Genomic DNA, 26,888 nt, shown 5'->3' on the forward strand with positions numbered 1-26,888 from the left:
TTTGGGTTTTAATAACATTTAAGATTTGTTTTTATTACGTACGTTTTTAATCTATTAGCAGCTTAGGGTCTTGATGAGAGCAGAAAGGTGGGGTATAAATGTTGTCAACAAATGAATAAAATAAGTCGTTTATGTAATGCAAACATTTACACACTTTTTCATCCTGTAAAAGAAGCTGCCTGAAAGGAACTTAAATGACATAAGGAGGGTTGTCATGTTTTTTGAAAGAAAGCAGTGGTCAAAAAGGCCACTGGAAACAACAGGCAATTCCAGTAAAAGCTGTCCTGGCTAGTGGTGTTCTAATGTCAACAAAACAGTTTGGCAGTCTTGTTTTCCCAATGTTCAGAAACAATATACATGCGTTGTGGGGGTGGGGGGTGCTTATTCTCAGCATCCAGGGTTTGAAGATGCCTGATGGTCTCCCCTTTGCCTCCTCCAACCCCACAACAGCCTTCATTAGAATGAGGGCTGGAGGCCATTTCTGTCACCTAGAAGATTCATTTGTATGGTTGTCCCGCTGCTTACAGAAAAAACGTGCAGAACTCGGACAGCATGCAGCTCTTTTAGAACAAGGACTGATCAGGCTTGGACACTTGACGCCTCCTTGAAAGAAAGCATTTTGTGGTTTGGAGGGGAGATAAAAATCATCCTTGATTAAATGATGGGTCGGGTTGCGTAAACATTCACCCTGTTACTTTCTACTCTATGAATCTTTTCATTGCCTCCTTTTATATTTACTGACCCCCCCCCCCCAAAAAGGGGGGGAGGATCCGATGCAAACGTTCAAATTCCGTACCCAACCTCTGCAACGATACCACAAACACAAAACCCTGAAGAAGCAACCCGCATTATCCAAGCAATTAAATAATAACAGCGCCAGAAGATTAACAGCTTGAGTGCCAGATGATGCATCAGCATTGCAATGATAAAGGGAATATGGCATGCAAGAACCGACTCCCCCCCACCATCTCCCACCCGTAAAATACTAAGATCGGCTTTATGGACAGCACACATTCGAGCTCTGCTGTGTGGGAGACAACTACAGCACCTACACACATGCACGTTAACTCCTGCAGGTGTACATAGCGCACCTGGCGCACCCAACGCATGACGGGCGTTGATATGTGCAGATAGCTACAGGATGGTGGCGGGGGTGGGGGTGGGGTCGTGCAAACGAAAGTGGTCTTTGCTCTCGAGTAACCTTCTTCATCAACAGAACAAGGATGCCTCGGAACGAGAGAGACCCCGTTCGTGAAGACTGCAGAAAAATAAGGCATGCATTACCAGTCCTAGCTTCATTCACTCATGTGGGTTTTAATCCACGCAGGTTGCAGCCAAACAGAGAGAGAAAGAAATAAGAGAGAGCAAAACTCCACCGTGCTTTTTGGTGCGTGTGTGTTTTAACGATGATTTTAATTCTCCTTCGACAGACCACACCTAACTTCCTGCTAAAGGATCCTGGTTGTTGAAGTAAAAACCAGCATTTCCTGTTCAGGGGACTACTCGGTGCCCTGGGTGGGAACGCCACAAGATGGCGTGCAGAGGCAATTGCTGCAAGAGCTTTTGCGAGGTTCACACACTTTACAGTCTGGGCCCTGAAGCGCTGGGGTTCAGGGCTAAAATTTCAGGAGGATTGCCAGGGTCCTGAGCCCTCAGCAGCCTGTCGTGCGTCCAGCCACGCCACCCCAAGCGGATGCCTGACTCATGAAGCAAGCTTGCAAATAGCGCAAGCAACCAAGGACGTCTTGCGAAAGATGCTGGTTATCAAAATGCAGGAGACGCGGAGTGGGCGTTGCTGCCGTACAAAGCGCTGAAGCAGCACAGCAGCGGAGCAACTCCTGGATTAATTGGGGGATGATCAGCGGGAAAAAATGTGGAAAGTGCGAAGAGATAAGTTGCATGCCCTTGGGATTCTCCGCATTTTGAAGTGGGAAAGCACTTTAAAGTGTACCGTGCATCCGCTGTAGCCTGTGTTTTAATTAAAAATGAGAGCTGTAGTGAATCATGCATATAAGATGTGCAAACCCACTCTGGACAAGATGCATAACAAAAGGCTCTGCTTTGATTGGTTTCTTTTACCTTTCTCTCTAGTTTTCTATGAGCTGGCTTAAGCAGATGAGTTGTCACAACATGAGACGGCAGTATTCAAACGTTCTATGAGCCCTTCCGGACACACGAGTCGACTCAGGTGTGACTCGTGTCGGCGGAGTCTTACCTTGACTCGAGTCCTCCCGTTCCTCCGCACAGCAGCCGACTCGTGTCTCCGGAGTCGAGCTCAGAGGGCGGGACCACCTCCCTGCGTTGCTTTCCGATTGGTTGTTGAGCTCGACTCAGCTTACGAGCTGAGCCGAGCTCAGAGGGCGGGACCACCTCCGCACGTTTTCCACTCCTCATTCCTATTGGCTGCCGTTCTATGGCGGGAAACGTGAGTACGCGGTTTTTTTTTTTCGTTTGCCAAGTAGGAGCTACGTTGCTACGGGCGACGGCGCAGGCGCGGCGTAGGAGCTTCTGCGCATGCGCGAACATACTAATAAGTTGATTGGCTGGATGGCTGCGTCGAGTCGGCGGAGATTCCGCATTCCGCCGGCCTCGGCTCGAGCGCAACCCGAGTCCGCCGGTCGACTCGACCTCCCAGCAGGGTCGAGAAAATCAACGACGAGAGGGAGGTGAGTCGAGTCAGACACGAGTCCGACGCTACGTCTGTGCGGAGGACTCGGGTCGGACTCTAGTCGATCTCAGGTCGACCACGACAATGCGGAAGGGCTCTATGACTAAGGATTCTTGTGGATGTTTGTAGAAAATGATAAGGGCGCAAACTTGGGAGCAGTTGCCTGTGTTGTCTTCCTTCACCTTCATTTAATTGTTCACAATGGCCAATTATGCACAAGATGTCTGCTGTGCGGTGGGGGCAAATGTCTGTCCCAGCGAGATTTCTTGTTATTTCCTCAAGGCGACTTTCCCTTCTTAGGCTCATTCCGCACATGCAGAATAATGCACTTTCAAACTGCTTTCAGTGCTCGTTGAAGCTGTGCGGAATAGCAAAATCTACTTGCAAACAGTTGTGAAAGTGGTTTGAAAATGCATTATTTTGTGTGTGCGGAAGGCGCCATAGTCTCCCTGCAGCAAGTGAGACCACTCACAGCATGAATTTTGCTTCACCTCCAGAGTGGGGAGATTTTCCAGCGAGCACAGCTTTGCCCCGGTCATCTTCCCTCCACACATGGCCAGCCTGCCTAGCTCCACCCTTCCTAGTCCTCGAACTACCATCCACGCCTTCCTCCTCATTCTCCTTCCATGTTGCTGGCTCCTTCTGTCATCTCTAAACACTTATATATCGATATAGCAGTGTATCCATATTTTGCAAGGAACAACACAAGCATGGTCTGTTTCTGACTTCAGCCTACCTCCCCTGCTCTGCTTCTGCCCTTCCTGATGATCAGGAGGGCTTTAAAATTTTTATTTTTAAACAAAAGAGAGTGTAGAGGAAAAGGGATGGGGGAAGAATATCAACCCTATAGTATTGAGACTAGGGCCCCTTCCCCACATGCAGAATAATGCACGTTCACTCCATTTTCACAATTGTGTGCAAGTGGGATTTTGCTATTCCGTGCTGTAAAATCCAGCTGCAAAGTGCATTGAAAGTGGATTGAAGGTGCATTATTCTGCATGTGCGGAAGGGGCCATGTGCCTTTAAAAGGGGTGGAGTTAAGAGAACCAGGAAACAGAGGCCTGTTGACATTAGCTGCAGGGAGGACTGGGCTGCCTCCTTGTGTGTAAACAGAGAAACTTGAGGAGGCCACACTTCAACCCCACCATGCAGCCCAAAGGCCCAAAATAAGTGTTCTATGTGTAATGGGCCAATGTCTTATAGCTCCATTAGTTTGATTGTGCTTTAAAATAAAACAAATTTAAATAGAGGTTCTAGATATGGTAACTTTGCTAGATCTCTTCTTGGATAGCAGACAACTATTTTGACTTTTCGTCCCAGGTGAACACATTTCTTAGTATGGCTTACTTCACTTTGGGTATGCCCTGAGGCCCATTCAGAATGGCTGAAAGGAAGTATGTTTTTACACAAAGAGTGATTGGCTGGTGGAATTTGTTGCTGACAGGATGTGGTAATGGCCACTAATTTAGTTGGCTTTAAAAGAGAATTTGGAAAGTTGTATTAAAGACAGTTGTATTAAAGACTTTAATGGCTTTAATGACTGCATGGAAGCTAGGATTGTCATCTCTGTGGGAAACATCTGGAGATCATGGGTGTGGAACCTGGGGAGGAAAGGATTTGAGAAGCAATGACCTTAGCAGGGCATCTTGCTGTAGAATTCATTCTCCAAAGCAGCCATTTTCTCCAAGGGAACTTATTTAGGTCATCTGGAGAACAATTATAATAGCAGGAGATCCCTAGGAGCCACTGAATACCCGTTGCAGGGGAGCATCTGCAAAAGAGGACACATCAGCCTCTGTGTCCTACTTGTAGGGCTTCTAAGGAGATATGGGTGGCCATTGTATAGGACAGGATGCTGGACTATGGCTGTTCTTAAGTGCTGTATGAACCATCTTAGCTGCTCAGGTTCAATCTGATGACTCTATTCCTCCCAATTAATTGTGCCAGCCATTCCATATCTTACAAATGTGAAATCTGCTTTAGCACATTTTTGGCACTAGTTTCTGGTTCCCTTTGGCATTAGTTCCTATTCTTTAAAACAGCTATACAGAGCACGATATTTATTTGTTTACAGTGTTTACTAGGTGCCTTTCTCTTGCAGAACACAAGGTAACTTACAATAGAAATAGAAAGAAATAAAAAGTCACCTTGTCTATTGGCCTCCAATAGAAAGAGAATGCCACCTTGCTTGTTGGTCTTCACAAAGTCTGTAAGCTGTATTATTTAGAAGAGCCTTAATATAAAATGGTCTGGTGGGCCTGTCTGGTGTTTATGCCAAAAGTGGTGAGTTTTGAGTATAGGCAGTCTGCTAGGGACATTTGGCTCTGGACAGCCTTACCCTATTACAAATGCTGAGGTGCAGCTATAGTTTTTGAAGAACAAATTGTCCTTTATTGACTTAATTTTAAAACATAATTTTTTTCCCACCAGGAAAATATTTTGCACTCCATTATGGGGGGAGGGATGGAAAATATCTGATATTGGGGAGGGGATAGGAACCATTTCGTACCATGAATGATGAAGTGGGCAGGGCCACTGTCTCACTGCAGCATATTATTGATGTCACATCGACCTCTCAATACCAGAAACTGTAGTACAGCTACAGTTGGCTCTTATGTGTAACATGTGGTCCTCTGACTTCATAATAGGTGGTGGGTTGAGTGGGTAGCTGGACTAAGCAGATCACAACAACAGGAGCCAGATCTGCCCACCCATTTGTTTCTGCAAATATACTATTGCATATTCAGTGGAAATGTTTTGGTGGTACTAGGTATGGCACTGAACGGCCTCTGGTCTTCAAACTTTCCAGACTCAGAACCCACTGAAATGAAGCATATCATAGGAAGCCATGTGTTATGAGAGTGAAATGAAGAAGGGGAGCCAGAGTTGAAACTTCACTGGTATCAAAGCCAAAACCATGAGCATCAGACCGAAAGAGATAGGGAGAGGAAACACAAGCGAAGACCCAGGAGGTGACTGTAGAGAGGACAAGCCAAAGGTTAGAACCATGGAGAAATCCTCTGAACTACTAAGTGCAAATAGAGACAGGAGGCATGTCTTAATCTTAAGAACCACTTTCTTGAGCTATGGGCTAAGAGTATTGTATTATGGAACTGTAATGCACTCCACATAATGTCCTTGCTCTAGCAGCTTCAGGTGCTATAAATTGCTGCAAGTCCAGTTTCCAACAAAGGTACCTGAACAGTCTTCTATTGTGCACATGAGCTTGCTGTTGTCTTCTGGGCATGTCAAGATATTGATATTAAGCAGTACACCCCTGAGTGGTATAGACTGATCACCCATGTCCCATGCCAAGATTTGTTACGTAGCAAGAGAGCATTCTTAACAATATCACTCATTCACAGTGGTCAAACATCAGGGGTAAATATAGAACTAAACCTGAGATTCAGATACAGGGGTAAATATAGAACTCCCCTGAGATTCAAGTAATCCTGAGTGTCTTTTTTAAAGTGTTAAAAACCAGATCTGTTTGGATTAGATTTGGGGGGCTTATTGTTAGATCAATAGAAGGCTACTGATTTTAATATATTTTAGTTTATTTAATTGGATTTTTATTTAATATAATGACTGACAGGGTTTTTTCCCCCCTAGTCTGTTGTCCCTGGCATTCAGAATCTATATATATAAAAAGCTAACAGTGACTTTGTTAGTCATGCCCTAACGCCAAAACGGCTGGACGGATCGCCCCCAAATTTTCACATGACATTCCTCCCTGTTGTGGGCAGGTAATCGAACCTTCAAATCGTCGAAAGTCCATACCTGAGCCAGGTAAAACGTCTTTTTCCTGGTGCACCAGGCCATGAAGCTGGCTGTGTTTAACTGTCACCCTTAGAATATTTGTACAGCATGTCTGTGGCCTGAGGGGTTGGTATGCCCTTAGAATGTTCGCGCAGGTGGCCAGAGATGAGCATTGAAAACAGTAAATAGGTAATACTGTTAGGTAATACGAGTGGAAGTGAAACACATACACACTTTGCCACGTGAGACGTCAGGTGGGGTTCCCCCCCTCACAAGCAGGTAACTTTCACTCTCTGTGCCTCACCCACTGCTACCACACAACACATATACTCTCATACACATCCAGCTCATCCTCACACACCTCACTCTGCCCTCCCTCACATCCAACCACCACTTACCCACTTCCTCACCCATATTCGCCACAGCTCTCTTTTACTAAAAGCGAGCTGGAGTTTGCCTTTTTCTTCTAAGAAAATCCGCAGGGTGGGGGCGAACCAACACTGCTGGCTCCACTTCTTTTGCACATGGCCCTTTAAGAACCCAGGGAGCTGGCCTCGATCTGAGCGTTTCACCACCCTGCCTCTGCTGCCTGACTGGGATAGCCTCCTTGCCCCAGTTCTGCCTTACCCAAGCCAGGACTGTGCGTGTCAACCAGCCTCATGGAGAGCGGGATTCGCACTCTGGACAATTCTGTTATGGAATGGAAAGGGTTACCTTATACTAAAAAAACAAGATACCACCATATAACAATGTGAATTGAAAAGGGAAAGTGGGATTCCATTTGACCACCCCAAAAGGCTATGCTGCGGATCATTGGACCTGCATGGACATCTGTGTGGGTTGCGGACTGTGATGAGAAGGACAATTGCCACAGCAACACGTGGCCAGGCCCCGCTAGTAAGATATTACTATTCATTTAGTTTCATCCAGTCATCAATTAATATACTTGGGCTCATGAGATGGCCAATGGTGTGTTTTCTGATATGTCAGCGTGGCTTTGATTACAGAGGTAAAATGTACAACACCAAAGTGTACAGAACAGACATTGAGGTATTCTAATGATACATTTGAAGGTCACAATGGATAAATGATAATATGGTTTAAAATTAAACCATGAGCATTGTTACAATTAAGAAGTAGATGAGTAAATGTACTTTGTAGGGATACCAATAAAAAAGACAGAGGTTCTTGTTATTTTCATATTTTTTCACCTCCATAAAATTATTACCTCCACTTCTAACAGTTATTCCAGTGCAATCCTATATAGGATTGCTCCTTTCTAAATCCATTGAACACAATGGGATTCGGCCAATTTAATTTTGTGCTGTAAGGAATATAAGGTAGCATTTGTCTCTTATGTCCTTCAGCTTTGACAACAAAGCAAATCAGGTGAAGGGATAATGAGAGTGAAAGTGGAAGGAGGAATGATGGTCACGAAGTAGAAGGAAATAAAGATTAAACATTGCAGATAACATTTTTTAATAGGAAAAAGTCTACGCTGTTGTAACTAGGTTAGTGTACTTGCAGAGAACACTGAAATGAGCATTTTTAAGGCTGTCCCAATGGCTTTATTAAACACAGAGCTGCTTCTTCCCTTGGAAGGTAGCTTTCAAGAGTTACATAAGAAAAGCAGAGTGGTTATTAATGTATGGACCTGCATTTCTCTGGGAGTTATAACTGAGTCTCTTCTTGTGTGTGAATTTCTACATGGATGAGCTTAAAGGAGTCTCAACAGCCCTGCATTTCCACATGCTCAAACTTGCTGTGTTTCAACTGGAGAGGAAAAAGTACCCAGCACCCTGCCTTTTTGTACAAGCAAAACTGAGTCCTGCTTTCTGTGCAATGGCAACACAAAAGCTGCTGGCAATAGGAAGCCCAATGACTATAAGGGTGCTCTGAAGTGGGAAAGAATAGAGAGATAAAAATGAAGCACATCGTAGAACAATAGTGGTTATGTTGTTTGGGGGGCATTTTCAAATTTTCTGCATTACCAGTGTCCTGTATTTGTTGAAACAGTAAAAAAGTAGGTTTTATCAGATTTCTGAATTGTCTGCCTATTCATCCACCAGCCCACTACTGGACTTATAGTGTAACATGTTCTGGTAGTCTAGACTTTTCTGTTCTGTAGCAGCAGTAGGAAACTCCACTTATGTTCCATACACCTTTGTAACTTTCTTTCATATCCAACTGCAAGTGTAGATTTTAGTTTGTGCATGGAAGATATGAATTGATTCTTCAGAAATCTCAAGCTATTAGTATCTCTCCTACACTGCTTTTTACTGACTTGATAATCAGTGGTACCTAGAACTTGATCAGAAACACCTCAGTGTGACTCCATATAACTGTAGAAATTATTCCATAGTATCTGCAGCCACATGGATAGATTAGGTTACCTTGCTCCACAGCCCTGAAGCATCAACACATTTAAAGCCACTATCCTGTCTAAGGTACATCTTAGCAATCACCACCAAGCACTGAGCATCAAAGCCAACCTGAATATTAATTTAAAAAACACATCAGCAATAGTATATACCACAAAAAAACCAAAGGAACTCTCTAGTTTCCAAAAGGATATCTAATTTGGCCTTCTGGGGCAGGCAGAGGGACCCTAAAAAATCATCATACCTTTTAATCTAGACATTCAAAGTGAAACCTGGATTGGTTCCACAAGTTACTTAACACAACTGCTGTATACACAGTTTTGCTTCCTGCAGCAAACAAGAATGTAAGTTGTGTGCATAAAACACATGCATCTTTAAATAGCTGCATAAATAGCTTCAGGGAGGCATGTCTTTACGCACACATGGATGTTACTTGTACATTACATCTGTACACATAACAAGCAATGATTACTTTGCAAAGTGTGAAGTCAAGGATGGGGTGTACCATGCTCACGGCCTTGTTGGAAGGCTGGTGAAATGGTCTTGTTGCGTTCCTGAAAGTTGCTACCAATTGAGACATATGCCAGCAGTGTGATGGGAAAACCTGGTTACCTCCCCCTCCCACACACACACAGCTGCGGTGTATAAGGTGAGGCTTAAATGTGATTTATATGGTTTAGCACAACAAACCCCAGTGACTCAGGCCAGTAGACTTAAAAACTGACAAGGAATGTAAAAATCCTTTGCATTGACTTCCACATCCTTTTCTTCTTGGCAGGGGCTGCCTGATAATGCTCATATCAGCATTCTGCACAACAGTAAAGAAAAGCAAGAAAGGCAGAAAATGATAGCTGTGCTCTATGACCCCCTATAGCCTCTTACTCATTATAGGTAGTTAATATTTATTTAGTACCAGATATCTGGAAAATACTAAAACAAATGCCAAAGCTGTCATTGCCAGCAGGCCGGGGGGAGGGGAAGAGTTGGTTTTTATTCCCTGCTTTTCTCTACCTTTAAGGAGTCTCAAAGCAGCTTACAATCACCTTCCTCTCCTCACAACAGACACCTTGTAAGATTGGTGGAGTTGAGAGAATTCTAAGAGGACTGGGACTACTAGTCCAAGGTTACCCAGCAGGCTTCTTGAGGAGGAGCAGGGAATCAAACACAGTTCTCCACTGTTGTTAACCGCTACACCATGCTAGAAAGTTGCCTGTCCCTTTAATGAAGGCTTAATGGGATGCTACTTACCAGCTGATTATGTCAGAGGGTAGCCATGTTGCTCAGCAGTAGCAAGAGTCAAGTCCAGTAACCCTGTTGAGACAAACAAGAATTTGGAGATATGAGCTTTCAAGAGTCAAAGATTTTTGGCTAACGAAACTTGTCCTCCAAAAATCTTGTTCTGATCAGGAGTTGTTTTTCTACCTCCATACCATGAAAAGCTCCAACTGACTATTTCCATGCTTAGGCCTGTATTAAAAGGACAAGGAAATTTTTTTCCAGGTTATTGGCAACCCTAACCACAATAGAAACTAGACATCCAAGCCATTCCTTTCTTTATGTCACAATGAATGAAATGTTCGTCAAGCAGCATTCTTTGAAGGATTAAGACCAGTTCAGCTAATGCAGGGGTCTGCAACCTGCGGCTCTGTCTCCAGGTGTTCATGGACTACAAATCCCAACAGCCCCTGCCAGCTTGGCCAATTGATAGGAATTGTAGTCTATGAACATCTGGAGAGCCACAGGTTGCAGACCCCTGGGCTAATGGCTTCACAGCACTCAAAATATAGTTCCACCTTCTGCCCAAATAATAAATATTTGGTTCCTCCAGGAGACTTTGGTGCATAGATAATTCATAAAAGTTGACCTATCTTCTTGGATCCAGTGCATGCATCCTTTGCTGCTAAATTTCAAAATTTTCCCTTTCCTTTTTATGAGACACTTAGTCAAATGTCCATCCACTCTTTAAATTAAACAAAGATGACTTTAGACTGCAAAATGCAGAGGTTTTGCCCTGGAGCAGTAAATCCCTTTGCCATTGCTGTAGAAGGATTTAACCCCTAAAATAGTTAAAGAGATGGGTGTTGCAAACAAAAATACAGGTTTTGGAAAGCTTTCTATTAGAACTGCTACATTTTTAAAGGAGATACATATCATATCCTTTAAATACAGGCAATAATATTGGCACTATGGGTGAATAATAGTTCCTGTTCTTGATTCTGATTGGTTGTTACATGCAATTTATTGAGTTCCTAATTTTGAAAAAAAAATTAATCTGAAATCCTGGATTGAAACTGCTCTTCTGTGCACCCTATTGTCTCCTTTACTGCAATGCTTCTATCAGCATACAGTCCTCTTATGGGGATCTGCAGTTATTCTGTGGTCCTTATAACCTTTTCTGGTCTTTGTCCGTAATAAAGTCTGTTCTGTGGTCTAGTCACCTCGGCTTCTAGCTCATGCCATTTCTTTCAGATGGGATTTGCAGCTAGCTCCTAATCCACCAGTCTAGTACATTTTAATCCCACCCTTTTCCCAAGGAGATGAGGGTAGCATATTTTGCTTTCCCTGTCCCATTTTATTCTACCAGACGGGAGGTTTGGAGAGGTTCCCCCACTGTTTTTTTAAAAACTTTCATGTTTAAAGTCTATTGCTGGAACAGTGAACCTGGTGAAATTGACAAGGCTGGGTTTGCACTTGCTGGCCTTCTTCATCTCTCCTCCTGCAGTTGCTGCCACCTTCCTTCTCCCTTCCTGAGTCTTTTTGGTTTTGGTTTTATTGCTCGGCATGGCAGATCTTGCCCTGGCTAGTGAATCAAACTGTTTCTGCAAACTATCAGTAGGCAAAATATGTGCCCCCCCCCCAAAAAACCCCCCAGCATGGCTTCAACATAAAGATGGACAGGCAAAATGGCAGATTGGCTTGAATAGCGAAACAAACAAAAAAACTCCAGAGGAAAAATGGTGTAAACGGGAGAACTCCACTGCGAGACTCAACTTCTCAACTGCGGGGTAAAGAATGCATGCATACCAACAGTCTAACACTTTATAGCCTCTTTTCTCCCCTATGGAACTCGTGGCTTACAGTATGAATAAAACATAAAAACACAATAAAAACAGCCACTATAACACCCATAAAAGTCAACAGTGTAGAAACTCAGAAAAGGACTGCCAGTAATAAAAAAATTAAATAAATTTGAATGCATTCCTGAATAAAACTCTTCAACTGCTGCCTGAAGACCAACAATGAGGGCCCCAGCACACCTCACTGGGGAGGTTGTTCCATAATGATGGGGCTGCCACAGAAAAGGTCCTCTCTTGTGTACCCACAAAACAAGCATCTTTAATGTTGAAACAGTCAGGAGGGCCTCTGCTCACGGTTTTAATTCTTGGGCAGGAAGATATGGGCAAAGATGCTCCTTCAGGTACCCCATATAGGCATAAAATACTAAAAGAATTCCTTGTTTTTGACATGTCAATAAAGTGTTTAGCTAGTCTGCTTTTTCTTATTGCTTCATCCTTGAGAATTTGGAGTACTCTCGTCTCTTTTCTGAAACAGTCCTAAGGAGGTGCTATTGACCCTGCTGGGGAAACCCACCTGTACCTCAAGAATCATATGGGTTTCCCCAAATACTACCCCCCAGCACACCTTCCAATTGTGAAAATAATGCAAGAGAGAAGGTCGAAGCCCCTCCTCCATGTGTGTCATAATCCTGATTCAAATCAAGCATGGCATGTACAGGAAATGAAAAGTCCCAAGTCATTTGATGACTGCATTACATCTGACCCAGCCTGTGTGGATCACAAAGCTTCCATAATATTCTCCTACTGAAACACCAGTGATTGTAAGGGTAGACATTTAGTGTCTGATTATCAAGGTGGGGAATAAATAGATAAAACAGCTTGTGCTTGTAGAAAATAGAACAGAACAAGTGCAGACCTGTGGGGGGGAAATCAGTTTGTCTCCTTCTCCTGAATTGTATTTGTGCATCCCAACCAAAACATACAAATAGCTGATCAAAGAGGAAATAATCTTCCTTTCTGTTCCTACTTGCTTGCTTGATCCATTTAAGGAATTCTGTGTGGGTAACCAGTCTTCTGCGTGCATGCCACTTTCTGGATCAGAAGCCTCAATTCTGATGTACATCCAACTGTGGATGTTTCCTTTATACATCAGATTACTATGGGATGTGTGCTTGAGTGTGCATCAGTGTGTACATTGTGATGTAGATGGTATTACCCACAAGAAGGGGCACTCCATTGAAAGTGGTCAAGTATATGTAGACCACACCAGCAGTCACATGTACATTTTGGATGCACATCTTCAGTTACCTTAGCTTTAAACTATGATAGCTTTGAACTACAAAAGGTTCTGTGGGGAGGAATTGGGCTTTAAGGATGTATATGTTATATGTGATGGTGTGTGCGCTCTGATGTGAAGTCCTCCTCTTACCTTTCCAGTGGTTAAACAGTGCCAGCAGTTTAATTTCTGACTCTCTAGACCCAGAATCCTTGAAACTGTTTTGAGAGGAAAGTATGATTGAACTCGGATAACACATACCTCAATTGGTGCTCCAAGCCTAGTTCTCCCTCTACTAAAACTTGAATGGAAATGGGTACTTTCTTTTGCCTTAAATCTCAAGGTGAATGCTGCTGCCTGCTGCCATTAGTCACAGGTGGCAGCCATTCATACCTGCAGAACTGGGTAGGGGGCGTTTTTCCCACTTTAGGAAATTTTCCTGAATATACCATGAGTCCCTCCCAGCTATGGGGATCACCCCAGCCCTGTCTCTCTCCATTCCAGCCTCAACAATCAACACTCAAGACCGCCAGTTGGGAGTTTGGTTATATTGTCCGGGGTGTGTGTGTGTGTGTGTGAATATTTGAATCCCACCACCGGAACCGGTTGTTAAATTATTTGAATCCCCCCACTGTGCCCAACCACAAAAATATGGCAACCTAGGGGGAGTGGAAAAATTCAACCTTATTGGAGAACAGCTAGAGCAGGGGTAGGGAACCTGCGGCTCTCCAGATGTTCAGGAACTACAATTCCCATCAGCCCCTATCAGCATGGCCAATTGGCCATGCTGGCAGGGGCTGATGAGAATTGTAGTTCCTGAACATTTGGAGAGCCTCAGGTTCCCTACCCCTGAGCTAGAGTAATCAACATGATCCCCCAAAGTATACATCGGCCAGTTACACACAAAGCACCTGCTGCGCGATGGGGGCAAATATCTGTGACAGCAGGATTTCTTGTATGGACATATTTCCTCAAGCTCCACTTTCACGTTATGGTCTTGTCACTTGTAGCACGAATTTAATTTTGCTTTGCCACCAGAGTGGGGAGATTTTCCAGTGAGCACAATTTTGCCCCGGACCTCTTCCCTTTGCCCATGGCCTGCCTAGCATTACCCTTCCCACTCCTCGCACCACAGTCCATGTCTTCCCCCTTGCCCTGTTGTTGTTGGCTCCTTCCTGTCTCGAATTCTCATTTAAATATATCAATGTATTGATTATAACAAAGTTTGCTTTTGCAAGGACCAGCACAAGCAGGGTCTGTTTCTGGTTCCAGCCCACTTCCCCTGCTCTGCTTCTGCCCTCCCTGATGATCGGAGGACTTTTTAAAGGAAGTGAGAGAAAGTGTGGAGGGAAGGATGCGAGGGGGTGGTGGTGGTGGAGAATATCAGCTTAGTAGTATTGGGACTACTGAGTGTTATAGGATCTATGCCTTTAAGAGGGGTGGAGTTAAGAGAACCAGCAAAACAGGCCCCTTGAGTCAACTGTAGGGAAAACTGGGCTGCCTCCTTGCATATAAGCAGAGAAACACAAGGAGACCACACTTCAGCCCCACCTTGCAGCTGAAAGGCCCAAGGTAAGTGTTCCATGAGTAATGGCCATCAATTGCATTATATTCAATGAGGAAATCTCCCCCCTTTCTTTTGCCATCAAGCTATGGCTGACATCTGGCTACCCTATGGGCATTCAGGGCAAGAGATGTTCACAGGTGGTTTCCCATCCAAATACTGAGATGAGTGACTCTGTTTAACTTCCAAGGTCTGATGAGATCAGGCTAGCCTGGGCTGTCCAGGTGAGAGCAATCCTCTAAGTACCCTTGAGAAACTTTAACACAACATCAGTACTTTTTTAAGTATCTCTAAAGAAATGAAACCTTTTTTTAAAAGAACGATTTCAAGGTCTGCAACCTGCAGCTCTCCAGATGTTCATGGACTACAAATTCCATCAGCCCCTGCCAGCACAAACATCTGGAGAGCCGCAGGTTGCAGATCCCTGATTAGGGATTGTTTAGAAGAGTATGGTGTGTTTGAGCAATGAAATCGAATGGGTGGAGCCAAGATCGAGTGGCCCCTGCTTGGAATGCAGAAGGTCCCAAGTTCAGTCCCTGGCATCTCAGGTTTAAAGGCACAAGGTAGCGCGTGATATGAATGACCTCAGTCTAAGGCCCTGGAGAGCTCAGTCAGAACAGATAGTGCTGACCTTGATAGATCAAAGGTCTGATTTAGTATAAGACAGCTTCTCTGTTTGTGTGTGACACCATGAGTGAGAGAAAGGAAATGGGCTGCTGGTCAGCAGTTATGTCCAAAAGTGCATCCCAATGGTATCCATCTCAGTTGCAGTGGCAATGAATGTTAGGGGGAAGTATTTTCTTAAGTGTATTACTCTTAAAATGAAATGTGCAGAAAGAATGCCGACTCCCCTGCAAACTGAACGCAAATATTCTCATAATATGCAGAAAAAGTTTTCATATGCAAAACGAACAACCCTCATCCCACTGAACAGCACAACAGTGGTTGATTGTCTGTACTCTCTTGTCAGGTTGATTGGCAGGCAGCTAATTTAAGAGCCATGCTTTAAAGAAAAGCCTCACTGAGGATCCTGTTTGGTGGTCCTCTTCGCTGTGTCACCTGAGGATGCTGAGACACAGATGGGATTAGTCATCCTGCATTGCTAAAAATGTTGATGAATAAATAAATTGATGGTGTTGGAATTCCAGTTTAGGTGTGGTGCGGGGGAGGGGTGGATAGCTTCCCAACTTTTAAGAGTCTGTGCATGTATAACAAGCAACGAAACACTGTAGAAAGAGGCTGCTGGTACTCTTCCTTTACAGTGCATCTTTATAACCCTCCTAAAATGTACTCACTGCACATATATTCAGTTCTGACCATGAATGAATAACAAAGATAGGCAAGTCGGGTAGGCAGCTCACCTCTTTGCTTGCAAAAGGAAGCAGTGTCAAATATTTTCATGGCTGTAAGCTGATAGTGCTATTTAGCTGTGAGTTCAGCAATTGCCATGGTGTGGAAAATGCCACAAATGAAATGGCAGAAGCAATGTAATATATCCAGCCACAGAATATGTAACTGAACCACAAATCTCTGGCTGATAGGTTTTGTTGCTAATGCTCTATTTCACCCAAAGGAGTGAAAGGGCTGCTAAAAGGACGACTGTACAGTACCATTGCCATATAGTGGTTAGAGCAGTGTTTCCCAACCTTTTCAACATCGTGGTACCCTTGACCTCGCTTTTCATATCTCAGGGTACCCCTGAGGTTCATTTGATTATTTTTTTTTTGCATTTTTTAGGTTTTTTTCCATTTTTGGCCTGTAGGTGGGGGGAGTGGCAAGCAGTGGGAGGGGAGGGAAAGCAGGATTGACAGCCGCGTTGTTTGTTTGCCTAAATTCAACATGGATTGGGGGGATTTAAAGGGAGAGCTCCGTTTAAATCTACCCCCCCCAATCCACACTGAATTTAGGCAAATAAAACAATGCTGTTTTTCAGTGTTGTTTAAAGGGAGCCCATGAAGCTTCCAACCCCCCCCCCCTTCAAAATCCATTTGATTCCGGTGGGGGGGTGGCAGGCGGTAGCATTGTCATGGTACTCCTGGGACTTGCTCATGGTACCCCAGGGTACCACAGAACCCTGGTTGAGAATCATTGGGTTAGAGTGTTGGAATAGAGTCTAAAAGACATGGGCTTAAATCTCGCTATTATGAAGCTAATTGACTAACCTTGGGCCAGTCGCATTTTTTCAGCTTAATTTACCTCACACAGAGATTGGGAGGATAAAATGGGGGAAGGGAGAACCATGTGTGCAGCCATGACTGAGTTCCTTGGGGGAAGGGTGGCATGAAGACTATGACCGATTAAATTGGAAAAATGCAGAAAAGCTACATCCACGATTCCAAGACTTTTCCAGACTGCTGCCTCCATGGCTCCCAGGCCACATCCCTAGTGCCCCCCCCCCCCCCGCCCCCCACCGCCGCCACATGCACCTCTTCCTTGGTGTTAGGTCTACTGTAAAGTCACAACTTCTAACACTGTAAACTCACCTAGGTATTTCACAAATAAAACATGACCTAGTCAAAGTAAATCAATTGACTGAGCTGTTTTAGCAATGTGAAAGGGTATGTTTGCATCTCACCCATTATGTCTTCACAGTTTTAATGGGACGGATGTGCTTGGTGCAGGGATATCAACTTGTCAACATTAGGCTGCAAGGCACTAAGAAGACTTAGATCTCCACATGCAGTAATTTTCAACCTGTTTCTTTGCTTGGAAAGAAGCTAGGTGACTGCACTGAAGCCCTGCTACTGTACTAAATATGATGCTGGGAAGGCAAGAAAGTACGTCTTGACTTTGTCCCACAGTGCAGGGGAGAGAACCATGTAAGAGGGGCACAGAAATTGGGTAATAAAGATGCTTTTGTTGGCTCTTAGCCTTGGCTCCCCACCTCCGCCTGCCCCTGCTACACAGGGAGGAAAGTGCTGCTACTTTTCTTTTGAAAAAATATTGCCTTGCAAAGCAGCAGCGATGGAGCTTTCTACCTTGGCTCCCCCCACCCCCACCCCAGGGCTATCCAGTGAGGAGAGCACTGCTTTAAAACTCACTAGTCACCAGAATGGAAGGACAAGAACTTTTTTCACCAGCTGCCCCCAGAAGTCCTGTGCTGCCCCCACCCCACCCCCAAATTCTCTGCTGTTCCCCTACCACACCAAAATTCCTCACCCCCACTTGATGTTTCTACTGCCCCCAGGGGGGCAGTACCACCCACTTTGGGAATCCCTAAACTACATGACCTCTTTGTGGTAGTTTTCATGAAAAATGACATTGGACAGTTAACCGGATTAGAGCCCCTATTTTGTGGGAGGCTGTTTGAAGAAAATGGTGACAAGACATGTTAGGGATTGTGAATAAAAACTGATGAGTCACGAGGTTTATACCGCAGATACCCATGGAGTTCTGAACTCAGATATGAAATTGCTGTCCTCAAAACTGTTTCTCAGCAGGCAACAATAAACTAGATAGACCAATGTTCTAAAGCTGCTCCATACATTCATGTGTGCTAAATTAGAGAGCCTACGCCAATGATGGCAAACCTTTTTGAGACCAAGTGCCCAAATTGCAACCCAAACCCCACTTATTTATCGCAAAGTGCCAACCCGGCAATTTAACCTGAATGCTGAGGTTTTAGTTTAGAAAAAACCGGTTGACTCCCTCTTCCTCCGCCCCACTCGCTTGAGCAGGGGTCAGCCTGCTTTAGCCTCCAGCAAGTCCCACGCACACTGCTCTGTGCCTCTCTAGCATCTCTGCCTCCTCTGCGCCCACGCCCCCAGGCAGCAGCCACCTGGAGCACAGGCATCAGGCCCGCCAGCCGAGTTCTCCCTGCTCACCACGGTGCGCGCATGTTGTGCTCAGTGGCCCAGGCCAGCCTAGATGTGTGTGTGTGTATGTGATATTTTCCGCCCCCCACGTGACAAACTCTGTGTTCATATGCCCACAGAGAAGGCGCCGAGTGCCACCTCTGGCACCCATGCCTTAGGTTCGCCATCACTGGCCTACGCACACACCAGTAGTAATCTATCTGCTGTTATTTATAGTGTTGCCAATTCCAAGTTGAGAAATTCCTGAAGACCTGGGACTGGAGCACAGGGAAAGACCTAAGCAGGGTTTAATGCCATAGAGTTCCTAAGTTGCCATTTTCTCCAGAGGAACTTACATAAGTAGTCTGGAAATCAGTTGTGTTTCTGGGAAATCTCCAAGCCTCACCTAGAGGTTGGCAACACCTCATAACATGGAACACATCTTAACTTTAAGTTTAAAGTCCAGTTAAACTTTGTGCAGAATGCAAGTGAGTGATTATAAACAGCCTCAAGGTTAGTGGATCAAGTTGCCAGGGCAGAGACCAAAAATACCTGAATCACAGAATGTCTCATTTGAGAAATTAAACATTGATTTATGGAAAAATAATGCTTTTGTTACCAAAGTACCCAAAAAGAGTAAGAAAGTCATTATAAAGTTAGATCCTCAAATGTACTATACAAAGACCACAGAGCACAGGCACATAAATCCGTGCAAGGATAGCTCTTCCTGCCTCTTTAGGAGTCTCTCGGCTGCAGTATAAATCCTACATGTTCTGACTGACTGACAAGGATGAGCACATCAGAAGCCAATTAAAAGACAAAGAGTAAACGAAGAAGGTGGCTGGTGAGAAGGTGAGCCGCTCCCGCATCAAGGGACCAGAGGCAGCAATTCTGTCTGCTCTAAGAAAAGCGGCCTTGTAGCAGTCAAGCAACACAGCCAAGGGAGTGGGGAAAGGTTGCCTAGCAACTGGTCCTGGAAGCTGCAGCAGGGAATTGCGACCTGGCAGCTAGATGAACAGTGTGGAGGGAAGGGGAGAACACAAGGGCGGCTTTCACCATCACTGCCACAGGATTTGAGACCATTTAGCATTCAAAAAATTGTGTTGTCATGCAAAAAATGGCCCCGTCTCCCCCAAAGGCAAGCATCCACTTGCAATAACAGACGCTATCAGTAATTACGAGACTGGGGGTGAAGGAAGAGCCTGAGCCGCAGTGAAGAAGAAAACTCAGCGAGCTGGCAAAGGGGGAAAAAAACACAGAGGAGAGATGTGAAAATCTTCCTGCAGTGTGATGAAAATGACGATTACTGCTATGCTATGGGGTGGGGTGAGGCATGACTGGAAGGGAGGTACAGGGAGAGTTTGTGTCTTCTGCATGAATAAGAAAAGCTGGGCAACAAGAGCATCTCCAGTGATGCGTTTCTTCTGCTTTTTGAGATCACGGAAGCGAACCGAGCTGTTGAAAGTACCACGGGCAATCAAGGAGAGCATCACAGCCTCCAGACACCCTGCTGGTGTCTGAAATGGATTTGGGAACAGGAAGCAGCGATGAGTCTGAATAATTCCATGGTTTACTTCAGTTTCATCATCAACGGAACAGAAAAGAAGAAGAAAAAAAGAAACCCAGAGATTATTCAGATACTCTTGCCCTGCCTTGTAGCCACACATATGATCACTAAACTGGAAGGAAAGAATATTGATAATGCTTGGAGGATAAATCAGCATCATAAATTTCCCTCCACAGACTGATACTGTGAGCTTCTGGAATAAGGAACAAATTATATTAGGTCTCTCTTGGTAGATCAGGAGCTAAGGTCAACTCGGTTCCCTTCAGTGGAGGGCGATTTCAGGCTGTCCCCACAGCAACTGAGTTGGCCCCCTGGAACCGAGCTAAGTGGGCAGGATCATCTTGGTGCCTGTTTTGCTCCTCGATCGTGATTGGCGCTTGTGTTACGGCGGGAAACGGGAGCGTTCTTTTTTTGTTTTACAGTTTTTACAGTTTACAGTTACATGCGCTTTCCGCCCACCATGACTCTCCCGTTCTGCACATGCCACAAAAGCGGCTCGTGATTGGTTGAACGGATGAGGTGTCGTTTCGACGCTTCCCCACTTTGAAGCTTCGAAGCAGTTTCGACCTTGTTCTGGCAGAAAAGTGTAGTTCATAACTGCGACAAGGATGTCGCAGTTCGGTGGGGGGAGGACTGAGACAAAACAATGTTGAGCTCGGTGGCAGTGGGGATTCACTAAAGCGAACCTAGGTAGAAACCAGTTCAGCTCTGTCAGTGGGGAAAGCCCCTAAGCTCTATCAGCTTCCTTGTTTTCCTACAATGGCTTGCCAGATATCTCTGGGAAGAAAAACATGGCAATAGGCCTGCCATAGTGTTCGTCGATAACACTGGATGCTCAGGTATACTGCCTCTTAAATTTTGATTGAGTTATTAGGGCTAAATAACTATTCAAGGGTATATCTTGAATAGATTTACAAAGCCATCTAAGCTATGGGCCACCTTTACATCTCACAGTTATGAATACCATAGTTCAGTGATGGCGAACCTATGGCACGGGTGCCAGAGGTGGAACTTAGAGCCCTCTCTGTGGGCATGCACAAACAGAGTTCATCATGTGGGGGGTAAATCGCCCCCCACACACACACATCTAGGCTGGCCTGGGCCGCTGGGCTCAATTATTAGAATTAAACCTCAGACCTAGTTTTGGGGAAGCAGTGTAGGTAACCCTTTTAAGCGCTGTTAAACCCCACTGATTTTCATGCAAAGAACTAAAGCACAATCCTTTACCTGGGAGTAAGCTCGGTTGCTGGCAATGTGGCTTGCTTCTGAGTAAACGCTCCTAGGGTTCATCCATTCATCCATTCAAAGAGTTGCATGGTTGCTTCAAAGCAAAGCCAACAACTACCAAGCTTACTCCCAAGTAATGCACACCTCGGAGCCAACCATTTTTTCTAAATTAAAACCTCAGTATTCAGGTTAAATTGCTGTGTTGGCACTTTGCGATAAATAAGTGGGTTTTAGGTTGCAGTTTGGGCACTCGGTCTCGAAAAGGTTCACCATCAATGCCATAGTTGTATTTTTTAAGCTATGATAACTAAAATCACATTGTGTATAAAGAAGTATCCTTTATCCATTCAGAACTTACCCATTCTTTTTTACCCTTCTTAACTTTTAAAAATACGGATAGGAAAATATATCCAGATTCTTATATCAAAATAAACATGTCACGCTATTCGTTATGAATGGTGCAGACATGTTGATTAGAATCTACCCAGATAGCTGCAACCCAATGAATCTGCTGCTTGCAAACACGAGAAATACATAACAATGTAATAAATAGATGTTTGGAAATATATCATGCAGTCACATTTTTCAGATAGCCAGGATGGGCTATGGTTCTCAAATCTGAGTCTCTAAAACAGCCCTTATAAGGACTGTGAGCAGAATGGACTTTGCTCTGTATGTCAACCTAACATGCCATCATGTATGCATTGCTGCAACAATGTGTTTTTGTGTCAGCCTTTGGGTCTTCTCAGTTCCCATCCCTCAGGGGACAGGAAATACTGCTGAAAATATTTGTGCCTAATTAAAAATACTTTATTTGTTCATGGATGAAAGTGTCCTCAAGATATCATCACATATCTGGAACTCCTGTCTCATGGAAACATGCCAAATGGAGATCTATTGACAAGGCTGCTTACCAGACCCAATAAGGAGGCATTTTGAAGGCTAAGAAATAGGGGGTGGGGGGTGGGGTGAGGAAATGGTCTATCTTTTAGGTTAATTTTAGTTCAGGCTTTTATTGTGTTTGAATTTCTAATTGCCCTGTGCCAGCCCTCAGAATGGAGAAGGCTAGACCAGGGCCCATACGAATAATTAGCAGGACCTGGGAAAACTGAATTTCCTTTTCTTTTTAATTAAATGTCTCAGTGTGTAACTGGCTATTTCAACTGTAAAGAAAGGTAAAAGAGACTTCCCTCCTCTGAATGCCAAATTCACTGTTGCAACAGTGCCTGCATGTCAGACTGGTCCATCTTGCTGCCTGTGTGGCAGGCCTGCTTGCAAGACCTGGGAAATTGTGACCTGCAGCCAGATGGCTTGTGAGTCCCACCCCACCCCATTTGCAACACCTTGAAAGGGTAGAGCTGGGCAGCCACGTAAGGGACAGCAGCAACCCAAGGCAGCGGCCAAAGGAACGCATCATAAGGGCACTGCCCATTAGGAGGTTGGTTGGGGACAGGGCGAGCCACCTCATTTTCATTTTTGGTCTGACATGGTATATTTGGAGAAGGGAGGTGGGTGGACACACCTAGTAGGTTTTAGTGGGAACTCTTCATTATTTCCCATTTATTTATAGTTTTGTCTGGGTAAACTGGGTAAAGTTGGAGATTGAAATGGAAAGGTGCCTATGTTTGTATAATTTGTAAATGTTAATGATTTACTGTTTCTGATTTAACTTATTCACATCGCTTTTTGTACTATGTATTATTTATAGATTGCGAGTATTATGTGTTGCTTGTATATGGTGGCTACATGTAAGTGACCCTGAGACTGGCCTTTGGTTGGGGTAGGGTAGGATATAAATCCAATTAAAATGTAAATAGTAAAGGAACAAATTAGAAGGTATTTGTTGAGATCTAACTTGAGATCTAACTTGAAAAATCTAATCCAGAGGGCTTTTTAAATTGAGAAATGAATATTTAACATGAATAGAATAATATTATGGAAGTCGGAATACTGAATATTTGAGGCATTCTTCATGTCTTTTGTGAGGTACTGGCTGGGATGTTAGGGACTCCGTAAACATATGGAGAGTACCATTATTCTTCTCAGGGGGCAACTACCATTTTCATGGATGCTACATGAAAATTCTCCCTTGGGACCTGAGCTGCTAGTGACAAAGCCCTGTAGCTGTTCAGTCTCAGTTGTCATTGAGTTAATTTTCCTTGGAGTGGAATTAACTGAATTCCCTCATGGATAAACATCAGACTTTGAGGATGTATTTCTTAGCCGTTTGTTTACCTGTCCTGGGTATGCTGTCAAGTGTTTGATCAGTTTGTGGCAAACAAAACAGACTACAGGGTCATGTTGAGAATGTTTGTGTAGACTAAAACAGAAAGATGCTGCTGGTTCCCAATGTTCATGTTACCAGCTCATAACCTTCCCCCTCTCTGTAAGAACTTCCCAGTATATCTCTGTCATGGTTCCAGCATCTTTGCTTACAGCACTGATTCCCACTGAATGCTTCTTTTTTTCCAGGTAGTATGGAATAATGTCCCTAGGCAGTACCTTTCTGATAACACTAGGAAACATGGGCTCATTCTGCACATGCAGAATAATGCACTTTCAAACTGCTTTCAGTGCTCTTTGAAGCTGTGCGGAATAGCAAAATCCACTTGCAAACAGTTGTGAAAGTGGTTTGAAAACGCATTATTTTGTGTGTGCGGAAGGGGCCTAAGTAAACTGGTCTACTGGCCTTCTTCTTGGTAATACATTTCATGGCATCAGCTTGTGTTTTTGAAGACATTTTCTATGTAATACATTTCATAGTGGTACATTTCTTGGGAGTACATTTCATGACGTCAGCTAACGTTTTGGAAAATATTTTCAGCCTGATTAACAAAGAAGGTATACTAGAGCATGAAAAATAGTTATTAGTGCCAACAGTGATCTAGATATTGAACAGAATATTAAAGTTATATGGGATGTGTCCACATTTAGAGCAAATGGGAAGATCAGATTTGCAGTGAAATTCTATGCAGAGCAAATATCAATGGGCTTAGACTGGAATAACTGGGATTAAATTGCACTAAAAAGTACTTCAGTGTATCTGTTGACACAAAAAACCAAGGGCTCTTGAAAAGACTATAATGTTCGGAAAAGTTGAAGGCAACAGGAAAAAAGGAAGACCCATCAGAGGCGTACTAGCAGAAAATGATGCCCGGGGGAAGACCAGAACTTTCTGCCCCCCCCCATGTTCCTGGCCGCCGGTAGGAACATGGCTGTGGTTGGCACCCTCCATGTATAGAAGTGGAGGAACCTTGCCATTTGAAGGGTTTCACTTTTTGATGACTTAAAAGTTCCCGTTCGGAATGTTGAAGTACTAATCTGCCCTCCCTCATGAAACCATAGAGATTTCAGGAACTGAACCAGGAAACTTCTGAAGGCAAAGCAGAGGCTCTTCCACTGAGTATCAGCCCCTCTCCTAATTTTGCATGTGCAGTTTGGGGAAGAGAAGGTTGGCCCTCAAAACGTTGAGTTTGCTGTACTATCTGTATACAAAGTTATATTACAGCAAAACGGTGGAAATGTAATTTTCTAAATCTTTGTATTGTCTTCTGGTAATAAAAGTAAGAGCTAAAAGATCCCCCATGATCATAATAACTAGGGAAGGCCATCCTTTATAATAAATGAGAATATTCAGCCACTCAAAATTCAGCCTATAAACAGGAAGGATGCACAAGTCACTTAGAATGGTTCCAGAACATTTTTGATCCCCTTGTTTAACAAGATGTTTTCCACACTCACTTCCTTAAAACATTTCATGGCTGTCATGAGGGTTTTAAAAAATTGGTTATTTGTTGAAATAATGCTTCATTGATTCATTGCTTTGATGCTGTGTAGATGCATCTAATTGATGCTTCATTGATTCACCCAAAACATTCAAAACAGAACCTTAAAAAATGACAGAAGTGAAGTACAAAATATGTAAAGTATGTGAAGTAAAATATGTGAAGTAAAAAATGACAGAAGTGAAGTACAAAACGAAAAGGGGAAAGGAGTGAGGTGAGGAATGTGAAAAAATATGCACACCGGGCAGTGAGGAGGAAGTTGGGCAACAGCACAGAGGCCAGGCTTTTCAGCAGGAAAGATAAAAGTGTTTCAAATATGACTGCACTGTGAGGTAAATCAATTTAGAAATGTTTCAGTGAAAAACAACATAGTAGAAGTGTTTTCAAAAAGAACTAGGCAAAGGTGGTTGGAAACTATTTTGGAACCAAATTGGGGGGGGTGTGGCGGGGGGGGGGATGTGCAGAACCCCACAGAGGAAACATTTCATTAGGGGGTTGGAAAAGATGTAAATGGCTTGTGCTGAAAAGGCTTAATTGTGTATGTATTACACACATATACACGCAGAGTATTCAAATTTTCATACACAGATTTTACATGTGCAATCCTAGCGATAGATATTGTTGCAAGTTTCCTGTGAGGTGACTTTGAACAAGTCTATCATTATAGGTTTGTCTTAAACATTATAGTTTTGTCTGAAACACCTTATCTGGGCCCATGATTTAACAAAAAATAATGTTTTTAATGGATAGTCTCCTGAATGGGCAATTCACTTTCAAGGATAAGGTTCAAGATTAGGGTACTTGACAGAATATTTGACAGCAGTCAGCAGTTTTAAAGATAAATATACAGAGTGGTTAATAAATAAAGCTTTGAGTCAGCTGAATGTATGTATTGCTTTCCCCAGAACACCTCACAGCTCAGAAAAACAGGAAGCATTGAAACAATGTATGTGTGAATTGCTGACATGCAGCTTGCTTCTGAGTCTACACCGAATGGCCATAGGAATTTGGGCTAGGATAGTTGAGTTTCCAGAAGAAAGGCTAGTGTGATGTAGTAAATAAACCCTCAGACCAGGGAGACTTAGGTTCAAATTCCTGCCTAGTCATGAACTCTCAGGGTGACTTTGGGCGGTCAACTATTGCTTTGTTTATTGCATTTTACTCTCACTTTTCCCTTGGGAAAATCCTAGTGTGTTCTATCAAAAAGAGTGAGAGTGTATCATTTTCCAAGGTCATTCACTCATGACTGAGGATGGATTCACAACCAAGTCTCCAGAGTCAAGAGCAGAACAGTCTAGTCATAATACCAGCCCTGACTCTACCTCGCAAGAGTTGTCATGAGGAGAGATTGGGTCACCCTATATATTTGTGCGTGCGTGCGTGCGTGCGTGCGTGCGCGTGCGTGCGAGTGAGTGAAATCTACCTCCAGAAGAAAGTAGGGCCCCCCGTAAATGACAAATGAGGCCACTGCTATCAATCTACCAGACAAGTATAACATGGTGCAAGTACAAAACAAAATTCAGTTGATGCAAATAACATTTAAAATAAAGTGAGATTCAATTTTCTTAACATTTCTATTTTTTTCCCTTTTAGCCTAACACAAATTTAAAGGTTAAATAAGACTCCTGAATAATAATAGTTTAGTAAGCTGGGTCTGCCCTGAATTTCTTTGCTGGTTCTAGTTAATAAAGAGTGAGAAACAAGCATAAATCACAAAAGCAGGCAAAGAGGGCAGAAATCAAAGGAGCCAGCAGCAGATGAGCAAGAAAGCAAGCAGATCTTTACATACAGTATGGGGTTTGCATTCAAGCAGCATGTGAAGGAATGATTATTTCTTAATACAACACAGT

At 43.7% G+C, this 26,888-nt stretch overlaps 1 protein-coding gene across 2 annotated transcripts in view; it reads right to left on the reverse strand.

Annotated features, from left to right (window-relative positions):
* SCN2A (sodium voltage-gated channel alpha subunit 2) overlaps nucleotides 1-26,888 on the reverse strand; it is a 135,515-nt gene that overhangs the window by 82,339 nt on the left and 26,288 nt on the right. For both annotated transcript variants that reach the window (XM_048483311.1, XM_048483312.1), the window contains exon 2: nucleotides 10,057-10,119. The gene's annotated coding sequence lies outside the window, so the exon portion shown is untranslated. The remainder of the gene's footprint in view (nucleotides 1-10,056; nucleotides 10,120-26,888) is intronic.

This window comes from Sphaerodactylus townsendi, linkage group LG02 (assembly GCF_021028975.2).
Source record: "Sphaerodactylus townsendi isolate TG3544 linkage group LG02, MPM_Stown_v2.3, whole genome shotgun sequence".
NCBI lineage: Eukaryota > Metazoa > Chordata > Lepidosauria > Squamata > Sphaerodactylidae > Sphaerodactylus > Sphaerodactylus townsendi.